Consider the following 14,919-nt stretch of genomic DNA (forward strand, 5'->3'; position numbering starts at 1 on the left):
CTTCGTTGCAAGACAACGTTTATTAAAAACTAATGAAAACCAGACAGTTTTGGTGTAGGGATAAACAAAAATCTCTGCGTTTACTATCCTAGATAGTGTTGGAAACACTTATTGAAGCCACAAAAAGAGACTAAAAAAAGACTAAAAATACAGGCATCATGTTACTAGAACACATAAAAAATCCAAAAAAAAAAAAAACAACAGGTTTGTCAAGCTTAAGCAGATCAATAATTTTAATAGAAGATAATAATTTGGGTAACATGATGCTCCTAAAAACACTTTTCTAAAACACTATCTATACCTTAGCCCTTTTTCAACAGGAGCTGGCGTGCGAAGGGAGGGACGCGAGCGACAGATCATGTGTCTCCTTCATCGGGGTAGATTATTAATCATTTTGATAGGATCCATTTAAGGGCAATTTACGTAACAATTTTTTAAAGTCTTCTTTTCACAGCAATCCCTAACACGGCGTTTGATCTACTCTTGCCACGTGGAGATAAGAATGAAAGCAGACGACATTTTAAAATTGGCTTTCAATCAAGTCGATCTGATCACCAAGTAATGGAGCCGTTTAGCCACCCCATAACAGGTCCCTGCTTTCGAAATGAAAGAGAAATATATAAAGTCTTAGCTGTTAAATAGACGCTCACTAAAATGTAGAGGATAGTAGAGGAGTCTGTATTCCTGTGTATATTAGTTATTCAGCCTAAATTAATTTTCGGGGGGGGGGGGTTATTAAACAGGGACAGGAAAATTCTCCGTAGAAACTTCTCAAGTTCCAGGAGCAAAAAAAAAGTTAAATATTAGAGAACTGTGTTTGTTTAGAAGTCACCTTAAACTCAGATATGCAAAAAAAAGAATACATTTTCTTGTTCTGAGGCTTTCACTTATAAAGTCTGCCTGGAAGAACAATCGGCTACTTATTGAAAGGGAGGAATAATTATGTACACTTTGAGAAAATGAGTTTTTGGTATGCGTATATATTTTTTATTTTTATCTATAAACGCCATTACATAAGCAGTGACCTGTTCATTAACAGTAACGTACAAAGAAGAGCGGAGATTTCATAGACGACAAAGGAAGGGATTCGTTACAGTGAGGACAATAAAGGTATGGAATTCACTTCCAAGGCAGGTGGTGTTATCCAATACATTAGATACCTTCAAAAGGGGTCTGGATACTATTTTAGAAAGGCATGGCATACAGGGCTATAAATAGAATTAATATTTTAGAGCTTCTTGATCCAAGGAGAAATCCAACTGCCTTTTGGAGTCAAGAAGAAATTTTTCCCCTGATGGCAGAATTTGAAGTAGCTTAATCAGGTTTTTTTTCCCTTCTTTTGGATCAAGAGTGGGAAGGTTAGGTAGAAGGGTTGAAGTTGATGGACTTAGGTCTTTTTTTCAACCGTATTTACTATGTAGCTAAATGAAGCTGTAACATGTAGGATTTGGGAAAGTGAAAGATCTTCTTTAAATGGTAGTGGGTTTTTTTCAATATGCTAAGAAATGTATGTTTGTATGAGAAACAAATATCTTTGTTCAAAAAGGCCATTAATGATACTATATGTGACAAAGTGAAGACAAGAATGGGTGCTCTACATGTATAGCTTTATGTTACAGCTATGTAAATGATGTGATATATACCAATATGTAAAATGGAACAAAAATCTCTTTCTGTTATTAATGCATCTTGCTATACAGAATATCCTGCACCAATATGTTACATTTCTATGTAACTAATCAGAAATGATAACTAAAAATCCCTTTATACCCGCTGAAGGTACACAAACCTTAATACCGATTTATGCCTTTAGATTTGCCGCACGGATGTTCCTAACGTACCTAAAAGATCTGTCCTTTACCATAGGAATGCCTTAGGAAACGTGTTTGCAGATTAGTAATCCATTTAGAAATGCAGTGTATTTAATACATCGGGGTCAACCAGGATACTCAAAAAATAAATAAAATGTCATCAAATGCTATGAGATATAAAAATGTTTCAACTTAACTTTTAGATTAAAGAAGCCTGGACAGGTGACATTAATCACGGGGTGGACTGATAAATGCCCACAGCAAGTTAGGTGTATGCAGCAGGTCACTCGGCACTCACAACCTGTTGATAGCTTGATAGCTGCTCATTCCAAGTTCAAAATAAAGAATCATTTCTTTAGCAATAATATCTTAAAAATACAGCTCTGCATAAACAGGGATCTGTGAGAGCTTAATGATTTTTACATCAAATTCCAAACAGTAATTTAACAAACCTTAAGTGTAACAGAAGCCATAGTGGCAGAAGCTGCCTATACTAGAGTAAAAATAGCCAATTTTACCCCGATATCACAAAAATAGTGAGAAGAAGGTATGAGGAGGTATGAAGTAGATTAGCTGTGAAAACCAAATAATGAATGCCAATCCTTCTAATAAAGTGGCATTCCACTTCCATTGATTTCAGCCAATCAGTGGCAAGAATATTCAGACCATGGGGGAGGGCAGCTGCTGCAGCAGGGATGTAGCTTCTACCTCAGGTAAGTTTTTTGCAAAATGTATATACATTATATACACAGAGTACTTTAAAATGTATTCCTGCTTTGTGGGACTCTCATTGGGGAGAGCAAACCACCCCTTTAATAGTGTTTAACAGTGTTTGGTAGGACCTATAACCTTTAACTCTCTCATACCAGACTTTTTCACAGCCCAAACTAGCCATTGGGTACTAGCCATTGTGATGCCAAGTTTGAGTAAGAACTTTCAAAGAGTTCCAAGGTAATAGCAATAGGTATTGGAAAGCCTGGGAACAGTATTTACCATTAGTGAAAGAGATAAGGGCTCTGAGCAAAGGGTTTCACCTCTTAATAAAACAGACAAATGCATCGTATTTGTATATATTTCCAGATTTATTTTTATATTTGTACCTTTGTTCTTTATAACAGTAGTTGTGTTCTTGCCGGATCACGCTGTGTATATGACTGTTGAGATTTCTTCTGATATTCCTAGGAGCGTTCTGCATTTTTACAGAAAATAACAGCCCAATCACACAATGATTACCGATTTCACTGAATAGCAAACAAGTGATTAAAATATGAGTTTTTGAATTTATTTTGTATAAAGTCCAATATTTCGGTAACAGATGATTATTTCACCCACATGTAGAATGTCAATTGGTGGCTAATAGCTCCAACATGCTTTTCATTCTCGGAAACGAGAGTAAGTTGTGTTTATTATGGAAAGATTGCGGTTGACATCAATATTTATTCCAAAAACCTTAACAATTTTACCACCAGCTACATTGGCAGGAGCTACCGAGAAATGTAAATGTCCAGTTAGAATGAATGCTGAGTGACTGAGGAGGACAGATTTATAAGAGAAAAATACATATTATTATTGGCAACATGATACATTTTTACCATGGCGCTGACTCAATCGTTTCAATAGGTTTGTTACAGATTGCGGAAAGTAGGACTCCATTAAAAGTCAAATCCTTCAAAGTAAAGAACAAAAAATTTACATTTAAATTCATGTTAATTCTTTTTACACGTTCGGTAATTAACATATTACATAGACCTTAGTGTTACCAGTGACTTTAATAATTACCTTAAGAACTGCTACCTATTTAAATGATTGCATCCCGAAGAGTTCAAGAAGATCTAACTTTGCATAAGCTGTTTGCCTGCTTCTGTAAAGGGAGAAGCCAAAATATTCCAACGTAGTGGATCTTAGGGGAAAAGAAAAGCTGATAGGAGCGAAAAAAGATAAAAGACAGCCTAGAGAACGAACATCAAAGAATTGTTAATGACAAGAAGTACCATTAGGCTTTGTATGCCTTTTGTTTTAACCCCCATTGCACCTGCAATGTATAAAAAGGGCTTCCTTCGCAAACGTGGATTGGTTCTGGTAGCATCAGTTGTAAATTGGAGCAAAAATCTGGAAATATTTATTTCTGCGCTTACAAAAATGAATATACAGCAAAAAGGGTCCTAAGCTGGATTCCGTCCATTGCAAATGAGCTTCCTATAAAAGAAAAATATTTCTTTTGTTGCAGAAAAAAAAAAAGAGTAATCAGCAACTATGAAGACTCTCAGAAGAAGCTCAGATTCTGGCAGTAGTAAGAAAATGCCAGTTGAAATCAGAGCGTGAAATTCAGATTAGTCCTCCGCAGGCTCTGATAGGAAGGGGGTAGAAAAAGACGTGGCATGGCCAAACAAATAACCCATTTGAGTTGGCCCCTGAAATATTTTTAACAGATGGAGGGACCAGCTGTCATTTTTTTCTAGCCTTTAATACAGTCTTAGGTGGTAGCAGTTTGAAATAAGAAAGGGTTTTCAGTCCTACGCCAAAGGGTATACACAAAAAAGATAATGAAAATCTGTCCCGAAAGTGCATGTTGCCAAAATGCTATATAACAGGCATAATGTACTGCGTGATTGGTTGCTATTGCTCTGTTTTATTTTTTGGGAATACAGGGTACACCAAACTTCGGGAAAGTCATCAGGTATCGTAGGTGAGAACATCAGGGGCTCATCTAAGGCAGCAACCAAATGATTTTAATAAAAGAAAAAAACCTTCCTTGTCAGGAGGAAAAGATTTTCTGAATTGAGTCAACTGTGTTCAAGCACGGACTTCGACAGTGATACAATATCAAGTAAAGCATCATTTGGGATGCTCAGATATCATTAAATTAGAATAGAATCTGTAAGAGTCAGCATCAGTGTGTTCCAGTAGTTTAAAATGGGTTATTAATCATAAGTAGCTCTTATTTAAATTTAAGGTTGGAGAATCTTTGACCATCATAATACATAAGTATATGCGAGAGTGTGAAAGTATTCCAATAGCACCTGTGTAAACGAGTAACCATCTAATGGAAAAGCTATGGAGAGTAATAGTAGAAAAAAAGAATAAAAACACCAGGAATGGGGCAAAAAAGAGATTAGAGGTTAGACAGGAGTAGTGAGTTTCTTTTCACTACCCTACCACCATGGCTTATCTGCAAATATGAAATCGCATACTGTCTTCCAATGAGAATAAATGTTTTATCTTTCATTTGTTACATTTCATGAGCCTTAAATATGTTATTCTTAATTCAACAGAGGTCTGGTGGCTAAATGATATACCCATCTACAGAGCAGCCTAAGACCTAAGTAAGGTCATTGGAATCATGTTCCCATTATCATGGATCTATAAAATGCATTAATCCATTCGTCATTATTGGCTGAAACTCTTTGTTTATAACAGATATATATATATTTGAAATGTCTCTATAATTACCCATTATTAATTTAAGCAATAAGTACGATGTGGCACAGATATTTTTAATTTGACTGCTGAAATCAGGCCAGTTATATACTAAATGTATATGATAATTAGTACTGTCCTTAATGGTTCACTGGTATTTCTTGGTGAAAATAGGCAAAATTTGGCTGCAATCCTAGTTTTGACTTTAGGGGTTTCATTTAATTTCATCAATGAGGACATGATGAGGATCCGTTGACAAACGGGGGTGGGATGGAATGAAGCCGTCTTAACAGTTTGTGTTTGTAGCTTAAATAATTACACATAGTTTAGCTAAAAGCCTATAACTAATTAAATGCAATCTGTAACCTTTATTATTATGAGATTGGCTTTTTTCAGAAGGGTTGATCAGATTGGAGGGTACTAGCATGAGTCTTAAAGAAGTCTGTCAATCACAGTTAGTCAAATGAAGGAAGATGAAAGATGTTTTAAGACGCCCAGGGGCAGCAGGCGTGGTTGTGGGGATTATCGGAAGGAAACGGCTAAAGCGAACAGAGGATTTCTAGCCTGGGGAAACACAATAGATAATGCCTACAAGAACTGAACAGTGGGGTTTGTTTGCTAGTCAATATTATGAAACTGCTTCCGAATATTTGCACCTTTGTTCTTTATAACAGCAGTTGTGTTCTTGCCGGATCACGCTGTGTATATGATTGTTGAGATATCTTCTGATATTCTTAGGAGCGTTCTGCATTTTTACAGGTAATCACAGCCCAATCACACAATGATTACCGATTTCACTGAGTAGCAAACAAGTGATTAATATATGAGTTTTTGAATTTATTTTGTATAAAGTCCAATATTTCAGTAACAGATGATTATTTCACCCACATGTAGAATGTCAATTGGTGGCTAATAGGTCCAACATGCTTTTCATTCTCGGAAACGAGAGTAAGTTGTGTTTATTATGGAAAAGATTGCGGTTGACATCAATATTTATTCCAAAGACCTTAACAATTTTACCACCAGCTACATTGGCAGGAGCTACCGAGAAACGTAAATGTCCAGTTAGAATGAATGCTGAATGACTGAGGAGGACAGATTCATAAGACGTTTATCTCTGTATATTGTAGTTACTCATTGAGGAATACATGTACTTCCCAGGAAACCTATTGCACATCACATAATTCTATTACCATTCCATATACATTCATCCATTACATCTGTTCTGTTCTGCTCCGTGGTCCCTTATGTAGCTTTGGAGAGTTTAAGTGAACATATTTCATTTTCTACCTTATTGGCTTTTTGGGGGCTGTAGATCCCTGCTTGTTCGGTACAGTCTCCTCATTGTCAGTAATTCTCATGGCTCAACGGCTTTTTTGATAGAGCTGTAACAGAGCTGGCCTGTAATTATAGGTACAGTACTCGGCGAGCATGTGTTTGTTGAAAACTAATCAGAAATGGGTACAGGGCATATCACATTTCAAAAAGATTTTGAGGATCGGTGGCTTTAGAAAATGTTTGGTTTAGCTATTTAAATGTTAATAAGCTTTCAGTAGTATCCTGCTTTTAAAGCCTGGAGACCATATGTGATCCTTCACATTAGCCTTCTGTGTGTCTGCGCACACACGCAGTGTATTGGACGTATGCTGGGTCTATATATTTAAGCATAAATGTGTCGGTCGTTTGCCCTACATGAGAGGCCTGTTAGTCCAGGGCTGCACAAATCCAGTCCTCAAATGCCACAAGCAGGCCAGGAACTCCATGGATCCTAACCAGAAAACAAGCAGTTTAATGAATTTTTGATTGAGATGCCGGCACTCAAGCTGGGATATTTTAAAACTGCGGCCTGGATACAGCCCACGAGAACTGGAGTTATTCATCCCTGTTCTACTCTATGACATCAGAAGAAAATGCAGCTATTTTATTAAGAAGCCAACATCTACAGTAGCCTCCAAGCTGAGTGGCAAGAAACAAATATAAATTCAACATTTAATGCTATAACAAACAACCAATCAATGAAATATCCAACACAAATCCAAGTCGACAAATCTAAATACATGCCCAACCTGTTTCATTTTTCTGGCTTCAGAGATGATGTTCATGTAAGATGGGCTCTTTGGGCTTCATTTGAAGTCTCCAGGTGAAGTGCTACTTCATCGGGTTAGCAGCAGGTCACTTTCCTCTTTCTCTGGGCAGGGAGGGGAGCGTCTAGCCATGCTCACTCCCCTCTTACTTCGCCTACTATTTAAGGCCAACTTGGTTATTCCTGCCGACTGCCCTGGCTTAACGGCCCGCTAGCCCTGCCCATCAAGAAGTTCCCAGGTATGTCAATGAGACATGTTGAGTTAGCAATGGTATTGACCTATGGGGAACCGGTAAAACTTGATGGCGATGATGATCATTTCCATTATATAATGGATCTCTTGTTTTTTTCGTCAGGTGATTGAGAGTATTTTGGAGGAAGGTCTACCAATTTCATGGAAAATGTATAGAGGGTTTTGAAGGATACCACACACAGACTGAGACACATAAACTGTTACCTCCATTGCATAAATCTGCTTAAGGCCTAGGTATTTTAACCTAAAACTTTTGTAAAATAACTTGCATGAATTGTAATAGAGACGTATCAGATTGCAAGAACGGAATCTCACCAAATTGGTGAGGTCAAAGTTGTGATCTCTTCCATACAGAGACTTCAAACATTCGGCTAAGTTACCGATTTAAGTAATACTTTGTTGTAGCCCCTCCAACAAAATTCACATGTGCTCCACAACATTTGTAATATGTTATCAGACCTCCAGGGGTATTATGTAAAGCACTGTTACATAATTTTTTAATTAAAAGTACTATTTATATTTACATTCACAGGTATATTTCATTGAAGAACAAAAGAAGAATTATGAAAGTGAAAAGAAGATCACAAAATGCCTAAAACTAAAGAATTGATCATTCACTATTTTTTTTTAAAAATGATCATTTTTTTCCATTATCTGTAAATCAACATCACTATTATCACTACTATTGTATATTTTTTTATTATTTGTATATTTGTCCTAAACAATATTTTGAGAAAATGTTTTTGCAACTTTATTATTAAAGATTTAGTTTAATTGCTTGTGAAATCAGTAGCAGGGTCTTGGATTCCAAAGCAGAGGGTTTAAAGTGCTCCAAGCGGTAGGTTTTTCCTGTAGGGTTATGATAGTTTTACTTATTATGGCAGCTATTTTAGCCATCACAGACGGAAGCAGCACGTGTACAGAAATTACAACATGGCGAAAAAAAAGGTTTTATTTCGAGAAGATCATGCCAGATCTGAGCTTTATGTTCCATCAGAAGTGATTACATTTTTATTTTATCGGGGTAAACAGGAGAGGTATAAGTACTAAGTGCTAATATATATATATATATATAATATCTATCCATAGATGAATAACAACGCCAATGAATACTGCAAGAGAAGATGGGTTTAAAATGTTGCACCCTATTTGGTTTGGATTGGCTTGGAGTCATACTCGACTACTAGATTTTTTCCCCATATTTCCAATTCAATTGAGCTTTATTCTCCAGCAAGAATAAGTTGGCTCCCTCTGGTCTCTGGTATTCTGTTTACTTTCCACCTCCATCTCTTAAATCTTACCCAATGCCCAGCCCCCCCCCTTATGTTGTCATCATTAAAAAGAACAAATAGAATGAATTTAGGTCAGCTGTGAAGCCGCCACATTCAAAATCTATGTTTTTTTAATCTATACAGTAACTAGGCATCCTGCCGTAAAGAAATGAAGTTTGTTTTTCATGACAATACACATCTGTTTCAAACACTGCGTTAAGTAAAGTTTTGCACCCGAATTAAGCATTTAACGACCATAACAAGAGCAAAATATTGAAAAGCAATTTCGGAAGTTAATTTACTGTGCTAAAAACGTAATTATATCTTGGAACTGTTTTTTTTCTGGTTTGAAGTGTAGGTAGAATTTTATGGTTTCTTTTTTTTTGTGGCCAAATATTACTAAATGGTATAATTATGCAATGATATCATTGTATGTGTAATTAACAGCCTTCCTACGGTGGGACTTCTTTTTTTTCTGTTGCATCTTTATGACATAAAACTCTTACATTTTGTATGGATACATTATGCTACTATTCAAAAATAAAATATAGTTCTTGTATTGTTTTATGAAAAATATTCAGTTTCCATTATCACCTTAAAATTGTTTTTTTTTGTATTTTCAAATGGTCATCATATTTCTTATCATTACCATGGGCATATACCACATATAGGAAAATGATAAAATACTGGAACAAGAAAAATGGGTTTTATGTTTAATTCATTAATATATTTATGTGGGTTTTGCAAGAGGTGAACTTAAGCAGTATACACAGCACTGCAGGATATTTTGGAGCTTTATAAATCCATAAATAATAATATGCTGCGTTACTGCTTTGCCTATTACAGATCCCAATTTCTGAGTATCTAAGTTTACTGCCCATTGGGCATCACAGAGGAATAATTTCTACTGACATACCCAATTTATCCCACCAAAGATGGTCCACTTGCTACAAACCTTTGCTTGTTCACAGGCAAGTTATGCTTAGATGTCAGACTCAGTTGAATGTTGTGTTCAAAAACTCTTAAGGGACTCAACAGAGACCTTAATAGCCAAGCCTCGCGTGTGAGAGAGTGGGGGGCTACACAACAATCATGAGATATTAGGAAGTGGTCACAAAGAGCTCAGCTTCTTGGTAATCTTGTGGAAATGTCCATGTGTCAGAAGATGTACATTATGTATAGTTGCTGGGATTGTGACGTCCTCAGATGGTCCATAGCTGAAACCCACCAAATATAGCCAGGACTCCCATGAAGCCATGTGTCCTAGACAACTGCCTAGGGGTTCTAATGTGTAATCTGGCTCTGATAATGCTTAGCTAAATCTGTGACATATGTTTAAAGTCACTGACTGATTTGCCTATTATTCAGGGCCAACTTAGCTTTTTTCCACAACAAACTTGCCAGTGATGTCTCTTCCTAAAGCGAGTGAGGCAATGATTTAGAGTTTCAGTTTAGCTCCTTTTCTTATGTTGTAAACACTGTTTAGGTAACAGTCGCCACAGTCGAAGCTGAGCCTTGAGGCCTGAGAGCCTAGGGCCCGAGAGGTTCTTAATCCAATTCTAACGGAGGGGACAAGCCTGATTCTGCCTCCTTCCTGCAGCTCATGATGGAGCCGTGGGAGAGAACTTGGCAGTTTAATCCCTTCAAAGGAACCAATTTAATTCATGTCCTGTATCCAGTGCAACTCTCTGAGCAGTCTCACATTGTTTTCTTACTACAGGGAAATAAAATAAAGAACTCTTTCTGGTGGCATTTAATGAGACCTCATTGGCAAACCAAACACTTTACAAATGTGATACTTTTACCTGCAGATACTGAATAGTTTAGAAATAACAAGAGTGAAATATATAGCAGCAGCTTAGCATCCCATAAATATATATGGGGAAAGCAGATATTTACCTGGTTAGGAGGCAGATGTATGGTTATCTCACTCTTTTGCTCTCTTTCTCTCACCCCCCCCCTCTCTCTCATCCCCCCCCCTTTAAAAGCAAGGGAAGTGTAGGATCTACTGAACACCCATCCTACTGGCAACAACATGTTACTGTGAGTATATCACAGTCTTTTAAAGGAACGGCCATGTCATTAATGTTTACATGACTGCGCCATTAAGTCTCATCTAACAGACCTCACAGCCTCTCTTTCTATGTGAAACACTCTGCAGGGGGGTGAAGCCCACCTTTCTAAATTAGTTGCCCCTGAGGCTCTTGAAATATTAATCCTTTAATAGCCCATTGAGAAGCTCGAGTCACTCACCAAATGTTTTACCCAAATGGATCTAAACCAGTCCTCTTGAATACACTTAATGGAATCACCTGCATTAATGCAGGGATATCAACCATAACATACTGTGAGCAAAAGCAACAATTGGGAGTCTTACATATAATCACAGCAGGGTAGAATAGGAAGGAGTCAGTTCCAGACTGTGGAACCTGCACCTTCACCCTGAGTCCCTTAGATTAGGAGAAAATCCCTGAGTTTCAGGGTCAAACCCGGGTACGCACCCCCTTCAGCTTTGCAGTGGGGGGTTATCCTGATTAGCAGACTACCATGCTGCCAATGGTCAAAATGGGACACTGTTGACTATTTATGTGTCTTGTGTTTGTTCTTTATGTGACCTACAAATATCTCTATCGATGTCCTAGAAGGACCTCAAAGGAACCCAAAGAGGGACTGTCCCTTCTAAAGAGGAATAGGTTATGGTGGCGCTGTGTCAGGTGCTGGCAGGGATCAAATCCTGCACCCTGCTGCTGGGGGATAAAGGAAAGTTTCCCACACAACACGTGAGACTCAGCAGAGTATCCTGACAGGAGTCCGACAAACCCCACCGAAAAATTCAACTTCGCTTGTGAAACACCACTTCTTTTAGCACTAACACGGTTTATATTAAACACAACATGTGGTAATTACTGCCCCTCTAACGGACACGTGTTCTACAAATGCCCCATTTTCACATGAACAGTCCCGTAATTGCTATCCTGCATGACATTATCTCACTTTTTGGGACTGCACCGGGAAAACCTGTTGGCAGCTAAAATTTCAAATGCCAAAACATTGTTGGGGCAGAACCATCAACCCAACATCGCCTAAAGATTACACAAACTGATTCAAAGGCTCAGTGATAAGACGTGATTTCCAGTGTTTCGGCCTGTCCCAATAAATCTATGACTGTTGGCAGCTATTCCTTATGTGTATAACATGGGAGTGGCCATATTTGCTTCCTTTTCACAAGATTTGCATTAGTAATTCATCTTTGTTCAGTTATTTTCCCTGATTTTAAGTTACTGATTGTTGTGGTTGGGGTCAGGTAACCTTTGTAACGGCAGAAATAACAAGGGGGGGGCATTGATTACATATACTAGCCATGCCACAGTTTGCCACAAATCTCAGCGAGTAGTACCTTGCTTTTTTATTGCTACTTTCTGCCTTTATCTGACTTGTTTGTCCCTTCAGGCAAGTTCATTTCCGATGAGCTCCCAAGTATAGTGTTAGATGATCACAGAAATACGAATACAGAGAAAGCTATGAGTGCGATGTAGGATGTGTGTATATGTAACGCATACGGCATTCATATTAATCACTGTTTTGCTATTCATGATTTTAGAAATAAATTAGACTTAACATCAACACAGGGTCTGACAGCTGAGACCTAACATTTTGGCGTGGAGATGTAGAATATACAGAACAGTCATGGATATGGGCAAAATTATCAAAGGACAAGCGATTTACTAGTTGTACATAAATAAACATGTAAACAAACATCAAAAGCTGCTCTAGATCTCCCCAGGATGTCGCATGAACAGAATATTGCATCAATTCCATTAGAAAACAAACTTTTAGTGATTGTCTTCGAGGGATAACTTCATTGTATGGTTTCCACCACTGCCATCATTAATCACGACGGGGGTCTGGGTCCTTTAAAAACACTCATTAGTCTTTCGCATATTAGTCAAAAAAAATAACTTTTTAAAACGTGATAGCAGGTCGAGGTGTTAAATATACTTAAAGGGAAAAAATATTATCGCTGACTTTTTATCACAAATGGTTCATGGTATGACTTTATGTATATGCTACAAACTAACTGTACAAATCAGGCATTGCTGACTTATTTATGTTTTATTATTTTAATTACAATTCTTGATTTTTTTTGAACAAACGTTTTAATAAAAGTTTAATAAAAGTATTATTTTATACGACTTTCATGTTCTGCTTTTTGTGGGGATATAGAAACATCATTTCCTAACCTGTAGGCAATCACTACTATCTTACCTATTTCTAATATAAAACATTCTATACATACAGTCTATAATGATACCTGGGACGTCTCCAAGGTTTACCCGGAGTCTCCAGGTGAAGCTGCTTCCCTGGGTTTTTATTCTCCGGGCAGGGGCGTGGCTACACAAAACCCTCCCCAGCTATGCTCCACCTACTTGCCACCCACATTCTTCTCATCCTTGCCCAACTCACCTCCTACAAAAGGTTATCTGTGACTAGCCCCACCTCCATATGCAGTTAGCCCTGCTCCATGCACCCCACACAAAGCCATACCCCAAAAGAGGTAGCACAATCAGCGAGAGAAAATTCCACTCAGATACAACAGACCAAAAAACTTCAAAAGAGGTGGTGGTGGACATTGGTGGTACCATCACTGCCCACCCTAGGAATGGCTACTGGCCCACCTTAATCTGAGAGCCACCTTATGGTGTTCAACCTAAGAGCTACAATAGAGACTAACTTTGGTTTTATAGCTCACTGGACGAAGACATCTGAGGATCCCCTCAACCATCCTATGATCCCACTACCTGCAAAACTGGGAGAGCTTGAAAACCGTGACTGGCCTGCAAGAATTGGAACTGTTGGGATGTATTTAGAAAGCTGCATGTGGCATCATTTTGTTGTGTTGAGTAATTAAAGTCCTATCTGGATCCATGGAGATTATTACTAGTCAGAAATAAGTCCTGTGCATTTCAGTGTGATTAAAAATGTGATTCAATGTGATTGGGAAAAGTGTGGATTCTCAGATATCATTAAATCAGTGTAAAATTTGACGAGTCCCCAGGTGTGACGCTCAGTTTGTGTGATGGAGTCCCAAAGATTGTGACACTGAATTTGTGTGAAGGCGTTCCCAGATTGTGTGACTTCGAGTTTGTGTGATGGAGTCGCCAGATTGCGTGACACTGAGTTTGTGTGACGGAGTCCCCAGGTTGTGTGACACTGAGGTTGTGTGACGGAGTCCCCAGATAGCATGACACTGAGGTTGTGTGATGGAGTCCCCAGGTTGTGTGACACCCAGCATTTGCCCATTAACCCTGTAAATTCAGGGTGAAATGCTGAGTGCCCTGGTGTATGTATTGGGATGTATAGATGTGTCACATTTGAATAGGTCTTTCCCCTTCATACTGTGGTTGGGGTCTCACAGGGGGCTCTGCAGCTGCGTAATCAGCTTATAAGGTTGCCCCTGAATAAGTGAGATCAGACTCCCCAGAACAAGTCAGTAACTTCATCATCCGGCCTCACCCGGGAGCGCAGACATGAATGATCTCTCTATCCAGCGGACAAAAGCACATTGTCTGCCTGCCGCAAATCCGTAATTATAACAGAAAGCACGGAAGGGGAGATCCAGTGATCGGGGCATCCTATGGAAGGGTCTCCAGGAGCGCAGGGTCCCTTTGATCAGGAAAATCCAATTATTTGTGTATATAAATTTCCCACACAGTGATTACTTCATTAATTGTCCCGCCTTTATCACCTCCCTTTCCAGCCCTTGTAATAATCAGTTCTTTTATCCGGACCAACAAACACTCGGTAGGGGCTTTTGTACATTCAAAGGATTTGCTTTCGCTTCTGAAAGAGCTGCTGTTCTTTGATGATTGGGCAGCTGCGGACTTCAAAGGGAAAGATCCGGGCTGTGATTGGCTGGCGGCCCAAGCAAAGTCCTTATCAAATTCCTGGAGGTGTCCTGCTGTAGTCAGTCAGTCAGTCAAGAGGCTGCTGGAGGGAGGGCGGGAGGTCTTGTCCGACTGCGCCCCAGCACTAAACTAACTGCCCCCCAGCACTAAACTAACTGCCCCACTCAACTGCTTGCTT

At 38.6% G+C, this 14,919-nt stretch overlaps 1 protein-coding gene across 1 annotated transcript in view; it reads left to right on the forward strand.

Annotated features, from left to right (window-relative positions):
• MYO3B (myosin IIIB) overlaps nucleotides 1-8,465 on the forward strand; it is a 111,085-nt gene extending 102,620 nt beyond the window's left edge. Inside the window, exon 35 of the mRNA XM_053471783.1 lies at nucleotides 8,097-8,465. The gene's annotated coding sequence lies outside the window, so the exon portion shown is untranslated. The remainder of the gene's footprint in view (nucleotides 1-8,096) is intronic.
• Nucleotides 8,466-14,919: the final 6,454 nt, after the last annotated feature.

The sequence above is a fragment of the Spea bombifrons genome, chromosome 7, assembly GCF_027358695.1.
Source record: "Spea bombifrons isolate aSpeBom1 chromosome 7, aSpeBom1.2.pri, whole genome shotgun sequence".
NCBI lineage: Eukaryota > Metazoa > Chordata > Amphibia > Anura > Pelobatidae > Spea > Spea bombifrons.